This window comes from Amphiura filiformis, chromosome 4 (assembly GCF_039555335.1).
Source record: "Amphiura filiformis chromosome 4, Afil_fr2py, whole genome shotgun sequence".
In the NCBI taxonomy this organism is placed as follows: Eukaryota; Metazoa; Echinodermata; class Ophiuroidea; order Amphilepidida; family Amphiuridae; genus Amphiura; species Amphiura filiformis.
The window spans coordinates 3,952,262-3,971,623 of NC_092631.1; the positions used below are offsets into that span (position 1 = coordinate 3,952,262).

General features: G+C 37.4%; 1 pseudogene; it reads left to right on the plus strand.

Moving 5' to 3' along the window:
* Positions 1–231: 231 nt before the first annotated feature.
* Positions 232–19,362, plus strand: part of LOC140150478 (ATP-binding cassette sub-family B member 6-like) — a 32,430-nt pseudogene continuing 13,299 nt past the window's right edge.

Consider the following 19,362-nt stretch of genomic DNA (forward strand, 5'->3'; position numbering starts at 1 on the left):
CTCAATACATATTGTACTTTAGTGGCCTTGACTAGATTTTCTAGTTCTTTCGTTTAAATCTTGCAAAGTCATCCATGCAGTTGATGTGTTTGTGGTTTTGGCCCTATCCTTGAGCATGTTGAGCAACAGAGCATGTTGTGTTTGGTCTAAATAAATAGATAAATAGAGGGCAGCAGGTCAATTTTGCGGTGTGATTTGTATCCAGGGCTCTGTATAGCAAGTTGAAGGTCACTGAGTGAATTCGCGTTTTTGATTTTGTTCAACTTCCAGAGCACAGAAAGTATTGTTTTCTGCAATTGCAAGCATTTCTTTCGCATAGTGGAAGTGCTAGTTGTTCGATGTGAAGTGAGTATTTTTTGTCACAGGAAAATCAAGGTATGAAGTATATTTTCACTTTTCAGCTTTTTATGTACACGTGTGTTGCTGTAAATAAGCTTACTCATGTACTGACAAGTGACATAACAATCACTAGGTATGGCAGGTGAATTCAAATTTGCCATCAAACTGCATCATTTTATATATCAAATTAAAGCCCTTGAGTAAAGAAAGCCAACACTGAAAACCTTTTTGTCATAGCACTTTCCGTAGCAAAGTTACATCTTGTCAAAGATTGACTTTCATCAAAAAGATTCTCCTAGCAAAATTCCCCAAAACAGCATTACGGGGGTGTTTCTAGATCTTAGTCTCATGACGATAGCACCTTTTTTTAATGGAACTGCTATCAAAATCTCTCTGAAATTCCATGTGCGAGTCTCTCATCACCAAAAAAAATCATATATTTGGGTCAAGTGAAGTATAGACAACATATTTATGAAGGTTTCCTTCTTAAAAAGCTTCTTTTAATTTCAATGTAAATTTGTATTGCCGGTTTAGGCCATTTTGACTGACTAACAAATGTGTTAACCGAGGTTTCCCTGTGATACCTACAATCACTTGATTGGATCAGACATGCATGCATTAGGTATGAGAGGCATTAAACCTTAGTTAACACATTTGCTAGTCAGCCAAATTGGCCTAGACCGGGGCCCAAACACAATACATATTTACATAGATAGAAATTTAAATGAAAAGATTGGTCAAGGAAACCTACATAAAGCTGCAAAAGGGTGATTGGGGTTGTCCGCAGGAATTTCAAATCCTGCTCCCGTGATATTAAATCTAAATTGTACCTCTCCCTGGTACAACCAAAATTAGAGTATGGCTCTGCCGCATGGCACCCAATTACAAAACAAGATTCTCACAGGCTTAATATGATCCAACGGTTCTGCGGCTAGAATGTGTATGAATGACTATTCAAGGGAGTCAAGCGTCACTGAAATGCTGAAAGATTTGAAGTGGACCAGCCTTGAGAATAGGCGCATTATCACGCGGCTCATCCTGATGTTTAAGATTTCACATAATCTAGTTGATATTGACTGAAAAGACCACCTCACCAAACCCCAACGTTTACTTAAAAATACCCATGCTCTGTCCTAGCTATCAACGACAACAATCAAGAACTCGCATCCGTCAACTAAGTTTCTTCCCATGGACAACCAAGGCCTGGAATGACTTGCCCCATGGCATATTGGATTCAACTAAACTCACAAGCTTCAAGACAGAACTTGTCAAACTCCTGGACTCAAATTTCATAGCCCTCAACAAACCCAGTCACTCCAACAATTAGGTCATTTTATAGGTCAAACCCTCTGATGTGATGTAGGCTTGTCCTGCTAAATCGGAGTACAGCATCCAGATCCAGATCCAGAAATATGTTGTCTATACTATAGGTATGCCAGGTGAATTTAAATTTGCCATCAAACTGCATCATTTTATATATCAAATTAAAGCCCTTGAGTAAAGAAAGCCAAAACTGAAAACCTTTTTGTCATAGCACTTTCCGTGGCAAAGTTACATCTTTTCAAAGATCGACTTTCATCAAAAAGATTCTGCTAGTAAAATTCCCCAAAACAGCATTACGGGGGTGTTTCTAGATCTTAGTCTCATGATGATAGCAGCTTTTTTTAATGGAACTGCTATCAAAATCCCTCTAAAATTCCATGTGTGAGTGTCTCATCAGTCATCACCATAAAAAATCATATAATATATTTGGGTCAAGTGAAGTATAGAAAACATATTTATGTAGGTTTCCTTGACCGACCTGTTCTTTAAAAAATTGAAATTTCTATGCAAATAATTATGTATGGTGTTTGGTCCCCGGTCTAGGCGAAGTTCGATGACTAGCAAATGTGTTAACTAAGGTTTGCCTGGCATACCTATATACTAGTACAATGTAGGTAGTGCCGTACTATACCAATGATTACGTTGCCTTTCGTATTCGCCGAGGAGGACAATTTCGACCTCCTCGTTTATTTACAAACAGAGTGGTAAACAAAGGGCCTGTCAAAACTGTTCCGCTTGTCCAAATACTCAAGTATCAAAAGGATGGTCCACAATAGAGTGATTCACGCAACATGAACATGATGAATAGGATATTAAAAACTGTGAAGTAGGACCATGTGCTTCTTTTTGTCCAATTTGGCATCAAGATTTCGAATGGAAACAGTTCAGACCCAGAACACTATCATGTCAGAAATTAATATTTTGTTCTGGGTCTGATTATTCAGACTAACTTGTAGGGTGTCCACAATCAAACTACCAAGTTAAAATTATGCAAATTTCCTAGCACTGCCACTGCCCCACGCACCCACTGCATAACATCACATGCACAGAACTGACGAATCGTGTGCGTAGGATCGGTGAAATTTTTGTAAAATTTGGTAAAAAACACCTCGTGCATATTGTCCGTCTCCGTTGAAAAACTGGATCCTCTGCAGTAAAATCCATCATGACCAGCAAACATCTTTGTTTTGGACGATACCACTTCTGGCAGATCATTGACGTACAGGACGAAAAAGATAGGTCCCAATACTGAGCCCTGCGGTACGCCGCTTAGGACATCAGCCCACTCTGACAAGCCTTTCCTTACTCCAACTTGTTGTTTCCTGTCTTGGAGGAAAGCTGCAATCCATTCAAGGATTTTGCCGGAGATACAATAGGCTCTCAGCTTTGACAAAAGCCTTTTGTGAGGGACTGTGTCAAAGGCTTTTGAGTAATCAAGGTAGATAACATCAACTCCAAATCCTTCGTCTAAGCTGTGTAGTATATGTGTGCTTTTAAAACACATCATGCACATTGTTGATTCCGCCATATATACATGTACACGTTGTATATGATATATGCATCATACGCATTGTGAGTTCCATCTTGTCAACTTACAATGTAGAGCAAAAATATTTTGGTTCGACATTTTTAAGTGTGGACAAGTATTGTCACAAGTGGATAATAGGGAGTTTCAATATCCACAACGGATTGTTCTGTGACGATTAAGCACCAAATTTGTCGTCATCGATTTTGTATTTCATCGTTGTCCAAATTCTACAATAAGGAGTCTGACATCCGTCGTGGCAATGACAACAACGTTTGGTGTTTTACCATCGCAGAATTATTCGTCGTGGAAATCAAAAACTCCCTATTTAGTAAACAGGAGACATACTGGTATATCAAGCATGAACAGTATTGGGGCACCATGTGCTCCAAATGGGGTGACAAAGTTACCCCAGGGGTTGGGGCTACTTTGCCAGGCATTATAAATTCATCCACTTTGAAGTAAGTTATTCCTTTCAAATGGTCAACTCTGTCAGTCTGTCACCCTTTACACAATGATGTTACCTTAACCTTAACCATACCTGGGCACACAAGTACCTGTGAAGTCACACCCTCGGTTCTAATACATTTTCTATTCTTTTAAACTATAGATTATCAAGTGAAATTCTACACAGACCAGAACCCCACTGATAGATCTACAAGATGGCAGTCGCACCATATTGCCCTTCCAACACCACCATGGCAAATATCTGGATTGACAACGGTCTGTCCAGATGCTTTCTAGAAACACTGTTTGCCTCCTTTCAAGCATTTGTCATGCTCATTCTCGGAAGCATCCAAATCCTTCTCTTCTGGAAAAGATCCGTTCAAATCGAAGACCGCTTCAAACCCGGTCCATTGTGGTCTCGTATTCAAATAGCTGTAACGATACTAATGATCGTACAGTACATCGCACGTATCATCTTGCTTGCAACGATAGGTGATGAAGAAATTTACGGCTACATAGAGCTTAGTACGTGTTTCTACATATCAACTTACATCCTCTCTGCGTTTATTATATACATGGAAAGATCCTGGACCTTCCTATCCCGACACGCTCGTGGTCATGGCACCATCATTCTTCTGTTTTGGTCAGCTGCGTTTCTGCATGAGAACCTTGCGTTTATCTCGTGGAAGAGCCCTCATTGGTGGTGGAAATTAGACAGTGAAACTCACAAGATAGAGTTTGGATTGTGGCTGTCTCTAGATTACGTGTTGACGTTGTTCTTGTTTGTGGTAGGGTTGAGGGCGCCGGGACTGCCGAAGAAGAGTTACATGTTGCTGGTAAATGAAGGCGATGGAGAACAACGGGTGGTGAGTATTAGGAAAAGGGTAAATACCAATTTAAACTAAGCTAGGGCTGCTAAGAATACGCAATTGCGTTATTTGCGCCGCAATTTGCGTATTTTGGCTCCAATTGCGTTTTTTGACATTTTGAAAAAATCTTTAAAAAAATTTTTTTTTTTTTTTTTTTTTTTTTGCGATTTTTAATTTTTTTTTCATGGATTTGGAGTCCCTGGACCTAACATCAAGTGCTACCATCATTTAAAAAAAAAAAAAAAAAAATTGGAAAAAAGATACAAAAAAATTACAAGTTTGTATCCAAATGAGACCAATTTGTAACTTGTGTTCACTTCAAAATCTATCTAAGATATAGACTTGTGTACAAAACCAATGCATTTTTATATCTTCAATAGACTATGCAGTGAACACAAGTTACAAATCGGTCCCATTTGGATACAAACTTGTAATTTGTTTGTATCTTTTTTCCAATTTTTTTAAAACCAACCACAAATGATTGCAGTACTTCACTCTAGGTCAAGGGACTCTCTAAATCCGCAAAATTTCTTTTTTTAAACGCAATTTTTTATTTTTTATTTTTTTATTTTCTTAATTTTTGTTTAAAATTTTTTTCAAATTTTTTTCAATGATGGTAGCACTTGATGTTAGGCCCAGGGACTCTCCAAATCCGCGAAAAAAAAAATTAAAAATCGCAAAAAAAAAAAAAAAAAAAAAAATTTTTTAGAAGTGCAAGTGTTGTAAAATCAAATCACAGGAATTTCCAATCAGTCAAAGTTTGTTCCCACTATGAACTATGGGTGGATTGTATTAAATTGTGTCATGTGTGTCGCATCAGACAATGCACTCTGTTCTGACTTACAGAATCAGCTTAGTGTGCACTTCCTGTTCCAACCTTCTTGAATTGTAGGCCTACTCCAAAAATGTAATACATGTATAAACATTATTTTGAAGAGTGTACACTGTAAAATGATTAAAGCTATCAAGAAGTATCAACCATGTGTAAACCTAATGGCGTTTAACTTCTGCTGGAGCAGTAACAAACAGTGGCATAGATTTCTTTTTGACATTGGGGGTGATGGGGTTGGAAAAAATTCTTGAAATAGTGAATCCTTTTTGCGACAGAATAAGTTTATGGTACAAATGTGCGTGAAGCACGCAAAAAATTTTGCCATTATGAAGCTAAACTGATAAAATATTGTTCCAAAAATTGGGCTTTGGGAGCTAAAATGGCCAAATATGAGGTTCATTTGGTCAGAAACTCACATACAGGCATCAACATGGGGGAGGGGGATGATTGTATGGACCATCCCCCTGGCAAAATATTGGGGGGAATTTATCCCCCATCCCTCTGGGATCTACGCCTATGGCAACAAATTAGACACCTTTTGGCGCTGGAGTTCTCTTCTTATGCATGATGTCAAGTATATGTATGTTGGGATGGTTATTTTATCAAATTAATATTTTTGCATTGAAACAATGTTTTGGTTTATACTTTTTTACAGCCCCTATTAAACGAAGATCCCAACAGCAGAGATGCCCTCACCGAGTCAGCTTGGGCAGATTTCTTCCACAAGTGCTCTCTGATTTGGCCGTACGTGTGGCCAAAGGGTCAGTATTTACTTCAGATACGCGCGTGGTGATCTGCTTGTCGATCCTAGCAGCCGGTAGAGTAATCAATGTGTTCGTGCCAATGCTGTATAAAGACATCAGTAAGTATCAAGATGATTATTTTCATATCCTTGAGTGTTTTGATTTTCATGTATCCTGTACATAAAAGAATCTTAAAGCAAACAAAAAAATAGATTTTTAAAGACGATGTACCGTAACTAATAAAGTAGTTGATAGATGGAGAAATTTTTACTTTTTGATACTGCATTTTGCATGTTGCGACTTTATTTCAGAACTTATTCTGGTTTGATGAATGATTGGTAATCTGTCACACTATAATGATACTGTCACAAAAGGCGGCGGAAATCACTCTGCAGGAGGAATCCAAATTTGTCACTTTTGAAACTACCCTTTTGTAATTCAAATGCGTATAACGTGGGTGAATGAAGTATCATCGTGCCAAATGAGGTATCAAAATATGCAGCTACAAAATTCCCCATCAATCGATTATTTTATTTTTCAATTTAGTTTTATTTTAAATTACAAAGTGACTTATGTTTTATCATTGTTATTTTTGCTTACAGTCAATGCTTTGACGCCACAAGATGGTGGTAAAGTAGTGTTTCCAGCTGCGCTGATTGGTTATTATGTGTTGGCCAAATTTGCTCAAGGAGGCGGCACTGGTAAGTGTTTGTTTGCACGTCATTGTGTTGGGCAGGAAAATCCTCCTGTGTTTGTGGCCCTTGAACATGTTTAAAACCAAAACGACCAACCGGTTACATAGGAGGTTATGCTTTAACCATGTTCAGGGGCCAATGACACATGAGAGGTTTTTCCTGCTCAACGCCGACATACATGGAAAAAAATTGTTGGGTCGCTTTAGCACAATGTACTGAATCCAGTCCCCAGTCCTGTACACACCGTAGTTTGTAATCGTATTGTTAGACCCTTCAGCATTGCATGGCTATTCAATTTGAATTTTACCATCCACTGTGGAAGATTTAAGAAAGTCTTCTACAGAAGGAGTGTGTTTTTCAAATAGAATTGGCTAGGGCTAATTATTCTGACACCTACACTCCCCCTGTATGATAGTTTTACCTGTATCTTCCACAACTGGAGTATTTCAAATGGAAGTTTCAAACCCAAATGTTTGTTCTATTTGAAACTCATACTCAATCTGTGGAAGAATTTAGCTAAGTCGGAGTGTGGAATTCAAATGGAATAGCCCAGTGGTGCAGGTTAACCCCATGAGAACTACCTGCCGATTGGCAAAAAAGAAGTTTTCATTATCAATTGGACCAATCAGCAACATTGTTAGAATAATTTCACCATGCAAAAAAATTGGGGTGAATTATTTGCAAAGTTCCATTCTGATTGGTGAATAAAGTGAAGATATCATGTAATTGACCAATCACAGGCAATGTCAGATCGGCAGGTAGAGCTCAGGGGATTAAAAGGGATATTGGTTCAACAAAGGTTTGCAACGCAGGGAGAATATTATTCACAGGTCTGAATACACTATATTCATCAAGATATTTATTCGCCGTAGAAGTGGTAGTAGTGATGATGTAACAGGATTTAATATCATAGGAATAGGTTAAAACAAATTTTGAATATATCGCCCTGCACTACAAGCAGGTTGCACTCATCACCTGTGTATGTCTGCAATCATAGATCGAATACAATACCGCTCTTTTCAAAGATGCTTATCTTACAGATGCGAGTGATCAGCATGATATGGTTCAATGCAGAGGTACCACATGAACATACTAGTGCAGCGCGATATGTTCAAAAATTGTTATAACCTATTGCTATGGTAGTTAATCCGGTTGTTACATCACTTCTACTGTGAATAGTAGATATTTGAAAATTGACCCTCATTTGGTGCCAGCCATGTTGCTAAACCTTTTTGGATATTAAAAGCATAGAGTGTGCATGTGTCTGTTGTGTTTGCTGTTGGTTGGGGTGGGGTATTGAGGGGGTCTGTATGTGGGATGGATGTGGAGTTAAGGGCCAGGAGCATAGCCAGCTTAGGCAAAAAAAAATTGTTTGCTTGTCCACAGATCACTTTCAGAAGTTGGGTCGGTCGGTCGGTCGGTCGGTCGGTCGGGAAAAGTTTTTTTTTTTCTTATATCTTTTTTTTTCCAAGTACCAAAAGTATAATAATGTGAAGTACTTTTTGTATGTAAAACACCCGGGTAAAACACTCACTGACCACAGAATTTCCACCAAAGACAAATTCAAGGTACATGTAAACCCTACTTTATTTGACATGTAAAATACTGCATTTCTAAGTTCAACAATGTTCTACTTTGTGTAGACACTGAGAGTGATAATACGAAATATCGGAACCCTTAGTCAGGTTCGACTGGACAGGGGAAAACATGCAGGAAATGGTATTTTACAACATTTATTTTATATCTTCAGTTTTTCAGACGAAAAATTCATGAATTTTTTGGGAAAATGGTAAAAAAACCTTTTTTCAAAAAAAAAAGTTCTACGGTCAGGACTGCCAAGACGGTCGGTCGGACGAGGACAAGCAAACAACTTTTTTTGGCCTTAGATAAGTGTAGCCTGGTTCTTCCCCTTGGCTTATTTACAAGTTGGTTATTTCTTCCAGGTTGGAAGGGGAAGAAGATGCAAAAAGGACTGATTAATATCATTGGCTATTCCACTTGAAATCCACAACCCCCATGGAAGACATGACCTTAATCTTCCACACAGGGGGTGTAGATTCCAAATGGAATCACCCATTCAGGTATCCCCATTTGAAATTCACACTCCCTGTGTGGAAGATTAAGGTCATGTCTTCCATAGGGGGAATATGGATTTCAACTGGAATAGCCCATCTCTACTTTGCGAAACAAATTCAGTAATGAATGATCTTTTATTTTGTACATTGTACCTCATTTTGTTGTCTGCATCACATAATTGTCTTATCTCAAAAGGCTGCCTTGTGTGACTTTTTTTTTATTAGTGTCACTGATATTAATGTTGAGGTTTTATTGTCACAATAAAAGAAAGAAGCATGTAGAAAAATAAAATAACAATACAGCAGTGATAATAAAAATCACACAAGGCAGCTTTTTGAGATACGGCAGTACAGTGTATGATGCAGACAACAATTTATCCAACCATTCTACTCCATCCTCATCACAGGTACAAGTTTACTCAACAACTTGCGTACATTCACATGGATTAGAGTTCAGCAGTACACAACAAAAGGCATCATGGTGCGACTCTTCTCTCATCTTCATAGGTAATAAATTATTCATCTCTAAAATCTAAACAGGTATTTCTGGTTTGTTTTCAGATGTTGGTGTTTCTAGTTTCTGTTGGTGTTTCTATTTTCCATTCCATTACATAAAAATTATGTTACTTCTATAGATTATTGAAAAGCAGATTGGACGTAACCTGCACATTCGTAATGGGGGACAATTGTTATGTGACATAAACTGGCCTCAAAAAGAAACTTATAATTTTTCACAAGGTCATATCTTAAAATCCTCTCCATAAAAATGAACAAAAATTGCACACAGGATTACTTCAATACTCTACTCTAAACACATGTCAGTAACCAAGCAGTTGTCCAACTGACACAACAGCAAAATGCACTGACATGGAGCACCTTCCTGGACCAAAATTCCCATCCCAACAGATTTCTTTTGTTGGGTTCCAATTATTCGCCTGTGAATGTGGTATTCTTTTGTATTTTATTGTTCTGAGCAACACTTAAATTACTATAACTTTTGAACCAAAATTCCAATTGTGATGGAGTTTTCATTGAAATGAAGATCTAAAAATGGCACACAATGAAATTAAAAACTGAATTTTGATCTTCCTTTACAAACAACTCATTTTGCTTGATCTCTTGATGCTTGATATTGGCGGCTTCCGGGATTGAAAATCACCATTAGTTAATTATTATTAAATTATGCTTTTTTTAGGTGCATAAAACACAAAGACATGAAAATGTAAACAAAAATTGTAATATATATGCACCCTAAATGGAGTCTCCAACTAATATTATAAAAGGCTTTTTTAGCCAACATATTTGGAATATTTTGCAAAAGGATATCGTGCAGGTAAATTTCACATAACATTTTGGGTAGGTAATTACAGGATGTCTCCGGCAATCACAACATTATGCCTTATTATGATAGAAAATTAATTATCAAGCACGAATCACCTGATTTTATTTGAAACAATCTCATATTGACCATAAAAACGAATTAATACAGCCGTCTCTCAACACGCGATATTCAAAATTCCCGCACTATTGTGGGCAAAATTTTAATTTTTAATTCATTGCACTAGAAAATTTTGGCGCGGGAATTTTGAATATCGCGTGTTGAGAGCTGGCTGTTTTTATTTGTTTTTATGGTCATGATGAGTTTGTTTCAAATAAAATTATATGCTTTGTGCTTGATAATTGTTTTTCTAACATATAAGGCATAATGATGTGATTGCCGGAGTCATCCTTTAATAATATCAGAGTCCAAGTTTAGAAATTGCTGGGTGGGGCTTTGGGACATGGGCATGTAACAGAAACAGTATATTCTCAAGCATGAAAAGACTACTAACATTATGTTTCAGAATTCAGTTCACATAGTAAAGTGTGCTGAGGCTTGTGGATCAACGTCTAGGCATTGTGCCTGTGCATAGCGCACTATAAATCACTGCACTTTTTTTTAGTTTAATCTTGTCATCATTTGTGTTTCAGTTTGTCTCTTGGCTGGCATCTGAACAGGAAAACGGGTGAAGTATTGCGTATGATGGACAGGGGCACAACTAGTATCAACAGTCTGCTCAGGTAAGAGCAAGTGTAAAGTAGTGGTGTTATCGACACATGATTTCTAAGGGCTCATATTGAAATACCCTACCACGTTTTCACACAGAAAGAAGGCAGGATTCCCCTCGCTAAGCGCGCGCCTCAGGAAAGCTCGGTCATAAAACGGATGGATTATATGCATCAGTGATACACCCTGCCTTTTGAAGTGGTCCATGATGAGTGGGAAGATTTACTCCGCCCAATACAAACATAACGGTCTGGTGACAAGGATTATAATAAAAGTTTATCAAAGACCTTTTATTTGTTGAACTAATTGAACTAATCGGCTCATCGCACAACCCAGGAAAGCGCGCTCCTAATTTAAGTGGCTAATTGCAGTGTTATAATCACACAGGATTTTAACAAAAGAAGGCTAGCATATAGAGGAAAGCTGCAGGATGGTGCACAACTTCCTGTGTAAGGGAATTTCAACATGAGCCCTAATTCAAAACTTTGTTGGGGAAAAAAATACAACAATCGACACATGTCAACACTGGTAATGTGATCTAAAAATGCTGAAAAATGTTGATAGATAACCTTAATATCACGCCGATATGAGTTACGATGTCCGACTTCCAGTGTAAACATACTTCTTGGTTCATTCTACTTCCGGGTTTGGGTCAACTTCGGGAGGTAATTTTTGACTTTCCGATGAAAATATGATCGTACGGTAAGCTTATTTGGGCAAAATAGAATGGAAATTTCATTTATTTCCATTTTGATATGTGTCGTAAAGTGTCGAAAAGGGACAGTTTATTTTGATATGTCAGATTTAGGGTCATGTCAATGATAATACGACAATCGATAAGACCTTTAGTGTAAAGTCATAGCAATCACCAAAAATCCAACTTCAGAGAGCATTTTAAAGGCTATGCTAAAATTCAAGTTGTTCTTTTCAAGGGCCAATATTGGCCAAAAGTCATGAGCAATGATGGATTGTATGGATGTAGGATCAATATGGCTTTAAAACAAAAATTGTTTGATTGGCGTAACATGGAATTTTTTTTTCACTTTTTAATCTGTAAATTTCGTTTGATAAAGGCTTTGGAACTTTTTTTTTCTAAATTTATTTATTTGTATTTATTTTTGGGAAAAAAAGGGCCTACTTTTAGGGTCGGTCAGGTTACGCCAATCAAGCAATTTTTTTAGGCCTAATGTACAATAATGATGGTGTTTGTCCATGTACAGTACAATATATGAGAAGAAAAAGCATCAGGCCTCAAATTTTAATTTTGGGGGGCACCCATTTTCAAGGTTGCTGGGCAAAGACAAAGAAGGGCACCAGGGCCAACAAGTGATAAAGAATGCCTTGGTAGTTGACCAAGATCTGGGGCACCAAGGCCAAAACTGAAAAGGCACAGGGCAGGCTATTGTGGACTCCCTGTAAATTGAGCCCTGAGAAGCTTATATCGGTACTGAAGTCTAATACCTGTATCATAGCAATCATAAGTGCGTAGCATATTTTATGACATATTTCTGTTGCTTGATCAGAAAAGAGACTGCCGATATATCAATCAGAAGTTGCTAGCAATGCACCAGCCTCAAGTCGCAAATAGTTTACTTCAAGGCAACTTTGCTAACCACAAACAATACCTAGAATTTTAACAATTGTTACCAGTCCCTCACTCTTTCTTTTTTCAACAGTTACATCGTATTCAACATCCTTCCAACAATTTTTGATATCATCATAGCTATTGTGTACTTCATCACTGCTTTTAATGCATGGTTTGGGCTCATTGTCTTTGTGGCTATGGTTCTATATCTAGGTGAGTGTTTCTTGATTATAGAGTGTTTCTTGATTATAGAGTGTTTCTTGATTATAGAGTGTTTCTACTCAGCACCATGCATTAATTTGTATGCCTCCATCATGAATCATACTGTTTTTGAAATGTTCAACGACCATCTGTCCATAATACCATCCGTCCAGATTCTGTATCTCTTGAATGGATAGACAGATTGACTTCAGATATTCTAGGATAGGTAGGCCACAGTCGGAATCTCTGGCTACACTGTTTGGGTATAATTTGCATATTTGTTATTATAAAAAAAAGAATTTCACAAATTTTTGACAACATGCATCAGTGGTACAGTGGTGGCGCAACAGTGGGGCATGGAGGGAATAACCCCCAGTCAGAACTCTTTTTCTCCCCAGTTTTTTTAAACCCAAAATTAAGCGAAAATATCTCACTATACAGTATTAATATCTCCAAACTGCAGGTGCTACCATTGCTGTGACTGAATGGAGAACCAAGTACCGTCGTGAGATGAATCTGAAGGACAACTCATGCAAGCAAAAGGCTGTGGATTCTCTACTCAACTTTGAAACGGTGAGAAGTGCAAATAATGACAAGTGCACTTGATTTTCTTAAATTTATAATTTGTCATAACAAATTGTACGATGGTGCACAGTGGTAGGTTGAATCCACCGCCACGCATGGCCATTTTGTATCGACCTGTTTAATAGTTTTGAGTCGCATAATGGGCCGAATGACATCTGACTAAGGCTACTGACAATAGCCCCGATTAGGCCGGTGACTGACCTCGCTGTGTGTGAGTCGAGCATGGTACGCCATAGGTCATATGCTTTTAGACTACCTCCACGATTGGCCTATACACTGCGCTATATAATTTGGCGCATATAAATCAGAATTATTGTCAGTTTTTGACTCAAGACTCAAGCTAACGACTATCATATCTGTTCAAAATATATATTCAAGTGCAAGGAACCATATCTGGTTTCTCTTTATACGAAATCATTTACGGGAGATATTCATCATTTTCTACCCCGGTATCCAAAGATTTTCGCCTTATATCAAACTTGTGCACAGTACATTCACATGTATCGATCCCGGGTATTGATTTTAGTATCTCTGCTGACAAAGTAATTATTAGCCAGGCGATGTTGGTGTGTGGTGTTTATTAATTTTGTTAAATGTCTTTCTTCATCATTATGATAATTGCACGTCACATTTGAGATGATTATCAGATTTTCAAAATTCCTCAAGATGACATCAGTGACGATGCAAATGAGATATGAAAGAAAAAGTGCAGATTCATCAATTTTACAATGAAATCCATTTTACAGTGATTAAGGTTACCGGACCATTTTTACGTAATTATAGAGGGCCAGGGGATTCACTCTATCATTATAAAAATTACTTGAAGAAATCAAAGAGCCTTTGAGTAAAATGATTGTCAGACACAATTTCAATCAATGACAAAAATAATTTTTTGTTAAATCAATCAAAAAACAAATGTTTTATATCAATTTTGAAGTTAGCCTGAAACTGTAAATATGGCCCCTCTCACCTTTTTTAGGTCAAGCCTGTTTTTACTATTACGGTAACCAGCAAACCATTGTGGAACCTATTTCGCATACATTTTCAAAAAAGTCGAAAAAGAATGAGGCCATATATTGTTGAAATATCTTTTGTTGATTTCGAATGATAATGTTATGAAGTCGTAAATTTTCAGATCAGATTCCAAAAAACCAAAACAAAACATTGAGACTCAAATATTTTCCGACTTACGCAATTTCATCATCGTGTCAGTGTCTTATTCATCATTATTTGTAATAGAAGATAGTAACATGTTTTTTCTGCTTGATGTAATTTTGAGTAAAAACGGAAATGATACTGGAGGGCGAGTTAAGCGCAGCGGTAGTTCCTCGCTTTGCACCACTGAGGTCCCGGTTCAAGCCCGGCGCGCCCAAAGACTCATGTGCACTTGGTTTATCCCGATTCCATGCTCGCTCTCGCAGGTTTTCTCTGGGATCTCCGGTTTCCTCCTGTATCGCAAAAATCGGTGATTAGTTGTTTGGTTATCAAAAACTTCCTTCATCCAATGGAATTTGGGGAGCTGCACAGATAATTGGTGGATGTTACAATCTAAATGCGGATAGGTGTGCACCGTTCAGCAGCAACCTAGTTGATGCGATCTGATTGTGATGATTCACCATTGCAGCGAAATTACAGTGCTTTGAGTCCTCTAAGATCTGGAGAAAGGCGCTTTATAAATCCAAAATTGATTTATTTATTACTGACTTTACAGGTGAAATATTATGGAAATGAAGAGTTTGAAGTTGAGAGGTATGATGAGGCCATCACAGACTACCAGGTATGTATTGAACTGAATTCATGCACATATTTTGTGGGGGCTTTGGGCGCCAGCCCCTGGGAAAAAACGGGCGGCAAAAACGAAGGGCAGCGGAAGACGAAGGGTGGCAAAAGAAGGCGGCGGAAGAAGAAGGCGGCAAAAAGAATAAGTAAAGAAAAAAGGTGCGGAAAAAATGTGAAAAGTATTAAAAAAATTGTGTTGGTTTTTGGGCGCTAGCGTTTAAAATCTTTTTTTTCTTCTTTTTTTTGCTCTTCTCTTTTCAAACGACCGACAAAAAAATTGGGTCAACCTTTTCGGGCTGTTGAGGAAGGGGCGGCAAAATTGAATTTTCTTCAGCCCTCCGGGCAAGAACGACCACGGTACGCCACTGGAATTTATACTCAAGCGATTGCGATGCACCGCTTTTGAAAAGCGATGTGCAATCACTGAATTATACGATGCATCACTTGTCTCTTTTGCATTTATACTTATCACAGTAATAGCGATTGCAGACAACAATTTAAATATTCTAAATGCCACAAAACACATTTTTAGAACATTCATTGCTGTCAATAATTATTGCTTTGAATTAATTCATCACCGAAAGTTAATAATCAAGAAGGTAAATTAATAGGAAAAATAATAAATCCAGGTGGTTGGAAATGATTGGTTGATGCATTCATGTGTTAAGCAAAATCGCTGGGAAGTTGAGATTTCTTCATCTTGCAAAAGCGACATCGTTTTTGCCTTGGGGTTTTTTATCGATTGATCGGCTTGACGCTCTGAAAACGGAAGTAAACACTGAGCATGTGTGAGAATCGTTTTTCTGCAAAAGCGATCAAGTATAATTTCAGCTTAAAGAGTGATTAGTTTGAGACAAAAAAGTTTGTCTCAGTAGAAAATGAAAAAACGAACAAAAACAAGCGGTTCTTGATTTAAAAAAGAATCAAATAGTTGAAAAGACTATATGCGAAATACACTTTTCAATTGCTGTTTCGCTGTCAAAAAAACCCCAAAACTTAAACAGAAGCTCTCTTTGAGTTTATTTGTGGGCACAGAAATGTTAACTTATTATTATCTTTTCTCTCATCAGAAAAGTGAGTGGAAGTCGTTGGCCTCACTGGTGGTGCTGAATTCAGCACAGAATGTAATCATTTGCGGTGGTTTGTTGGTGGGCAGTATGTTATGTGCATATCTTGTTTCAAAAGGAGACCTTACTGTAAGTTGGATACCATCAAACTTATTTTGACAACATATTTTTTACATTTTTCAAAAAGCATGATCGTAATTTTTCTTTCTTGAGGTGCTAAATTGCATCCCACTTTTAAAGATTTACCTCGCAGAGCTAATAAGGTAATTCCAGTTGATATTCACACACCCCTTGTGTAGGACATGATCTTAATCTTCCACATATGGAGTAAGAATTTCAACTGTGTTACCTGAATGGGTGGCTCCATTCAAAATCTACACCTCTGGGTGGGAGATTAAGGTCATGTCTACCAAAGGGGGTATGGATTTTAACTGGAATAGTCCATTTCCATAGTCATAAACATTTCTATGTTTAGCAAAGTCATAAATACCCTGTGTGGTTCCTTAATGCTCTGCGTGCTAGCCATAGGTTTTAACATTAAAAGTCAAAGTTTTGAGATATTATCATAATATATCAAAAGCAATCTTAAGAACCACTGAACCAATCATAGGTACTTGTTTGTACTTATTTTAATGCATTTTTCATGATGATTACACATATGTTCATGACAATTTACATTTTTGAATTTTTAAAAAAGAAATGAAGTTTGTCGTCTGCTGTCTGCAGTCGACACCCGCATAAGGAGTTAAATATCATAAGTTATTGGAAATGTTTTGCTACCACAATGTACAAGAGACAAGTGGGACATACAACTGTGATATATCGTGCCCCTTTGATATATAAGGCCAAAAAAAAAAGGTTTGTCTCAAAGCTCGCGCGCACATTTGTAAAATTGTGAGATTTGGACAAAAACAAATGCGGAATTTTTTTTTATTTCAAATTTTTTTTTTCTAGTTTTCTAGAAAAATTCAAAAAATCCAAATACCATGAAAAAGTCGGGGGAAAAAAAAAAAAAAAAAAATCGCATTTCGCATTTGTTTTCAAACCACTTGTGAGCTTTGAGACAAACCATTATTTTTTTGTTGGCCTAACTGAATTGTGAATATATTATGTGAAACCAAGTACAGTGTGTATTTAGTCACTTTATTTTTTGTCTCTCCATCAGGGAGGTGACTACGTCTTGTTTTCAACCTATATCTTGCAACTGTACAGCCCGTTAAACTACTTTGGAACATACTACAGGTAAGCTTCAGATTCATTTAGGTGATGCTAATTGCCCGGCGAATTGGTAGCTAGGTTCATTATCTTTCGTAAATTCACATTAGCAGTGAAAAAAAAGTAGCAACACATGATTCTTATTGAACAGGTGTTATGGAATTTAAATAATTCAACAGGTCTTACGAATCTTGAGATAAGCGGCAAATATGAAATCCATTAAGGGCTGGGGTATGAACGTTTGGACAGTATTTATTGTGGGACATTAGAGCACATCAGACATATCGAATTGCATTCTGAATACAAAGAATGTCCTGATGATATCAAATAATTTTGATTTTTGAAATTGCAATGTAATACACATTTTATGGCAAATGATTAAAAATTGATATTTTTGATATTTAACAGTACTTCGAAGTAAACTTTATAAATCTGATGATTTATACTTAAAGTGTATGTAGGTGGGATGAAAAGCTGATGATCAATTGAAAATTTTGACCTTTCGTAACGAAGATATGAATTTTTTTCCCAAAACACCAAAAAAAGTAGGTCTTTTTGGGAAAAAATCCATATCTTCAATATGAAAGGTCTAAATTTTCGATCGGGCTATGCCCCTTTAACTTACCCTTGACCTAATTGTGCTTAGAGTCCATTATGAAATGGTTTTATTGTTGTATTGGATTCCTGTGTTTGTTTACAGAATGATCCAAGCTGCATTTGTTGATATGGAGAACATGCTTGTACTGATGGAAGAAAAGCAAGATGTGAGTAATGACTAATTTTATTACATATTACGTATACCAAAATTGGCATAGAAAAGGGAGTCATTAATATACCAAAAGGCCAAACATGCTACACATGTTTGCGGCATGTCCCCGATAGTCATTTGTAATGAGTACCCACTCCCCATGACAAGGGTGCATGGGGGGTGGAAGAAGGACCCAAATCCATCATTTTACAAATATGAGGTCTTCCTTGTGTGTAAAAATGTTCTTCCTTGATTGTAAAAGAAGGGCCTGAGTACACTCTCTAAATAGTCTTCCAAGTACGGTTAATAATGGTTTCATGGAAGAAAGGCCTAACTCTATAGAGTTTGGCCTTTCATCCACAAATATTGGTATATTATGGAAAAAAAGGCCCAACTGAAGATGATTATGGTTATACTGACGATGGTTTAACTAAAATACTATTTATTGTAGGTATCTGATTTGGAGCGTGCAAGAACACTGGAAGTTGTTAAAGGCAGAATAGAGTTTGATAATGTCAGCTTTTACTATAACGAACAGTAAGTATGCTAATGATGGGTTCAGAATAGAGTTTGATAATGTCAGTTTCTACTATTATCAAAGACAGAGGTAAAAAGATTTTATCGCGTCTGATGTCACTGTCAATTATGATCCTTGATTAGTTTACACAGGTTAATAGCGCGTAAAAGGAAGGCCGATTTATTTACATTTACAGGCATTTATGGCGCCATTCACAAAGATACCATGGCGCTTACAAAAATATACACAAAAAGTCAAATAACAAGAGAACAGTTCAAGAAAACAAATGAGTCTTTAGCATAGACTTGAACGCGGATGTGGTCGCAGCAGATTTTATGTCCACGGGTAGTCAATTCCATGCCGTAGCGGCTGCAATGTGAAATCTGTTTTCGCCAGTCATTCTGTGGCTGCGTCTTGGAATAGCAAGCCGGTTAGTGTCAGAAGACGATCGCAAGGTACGAGGAGGAACATAAACGGTAAAGTAGATCTGGTGCCGATCGGAGAAAAGGAATAGCAGCAAATGGCAAAAAATTACATACTTTTACCAGGCAAAAAGCAGCTTTTCTAGGCATTGTTGACATGGTGCCTTCACAAAAGAAAGTTTCCTACTACAAAGACCTAACTTTTGAGATGGTGTGCATGTTTGAAGGTGCAAAATTAACAATAATGCGCCCGGTTATACCGCTGCGTTCAGCAAGTCATCATCACGACACTTGTAAACAAACCGTGTTCGAGTTTGATTGACAGATGACGTCACACACGATAAAATC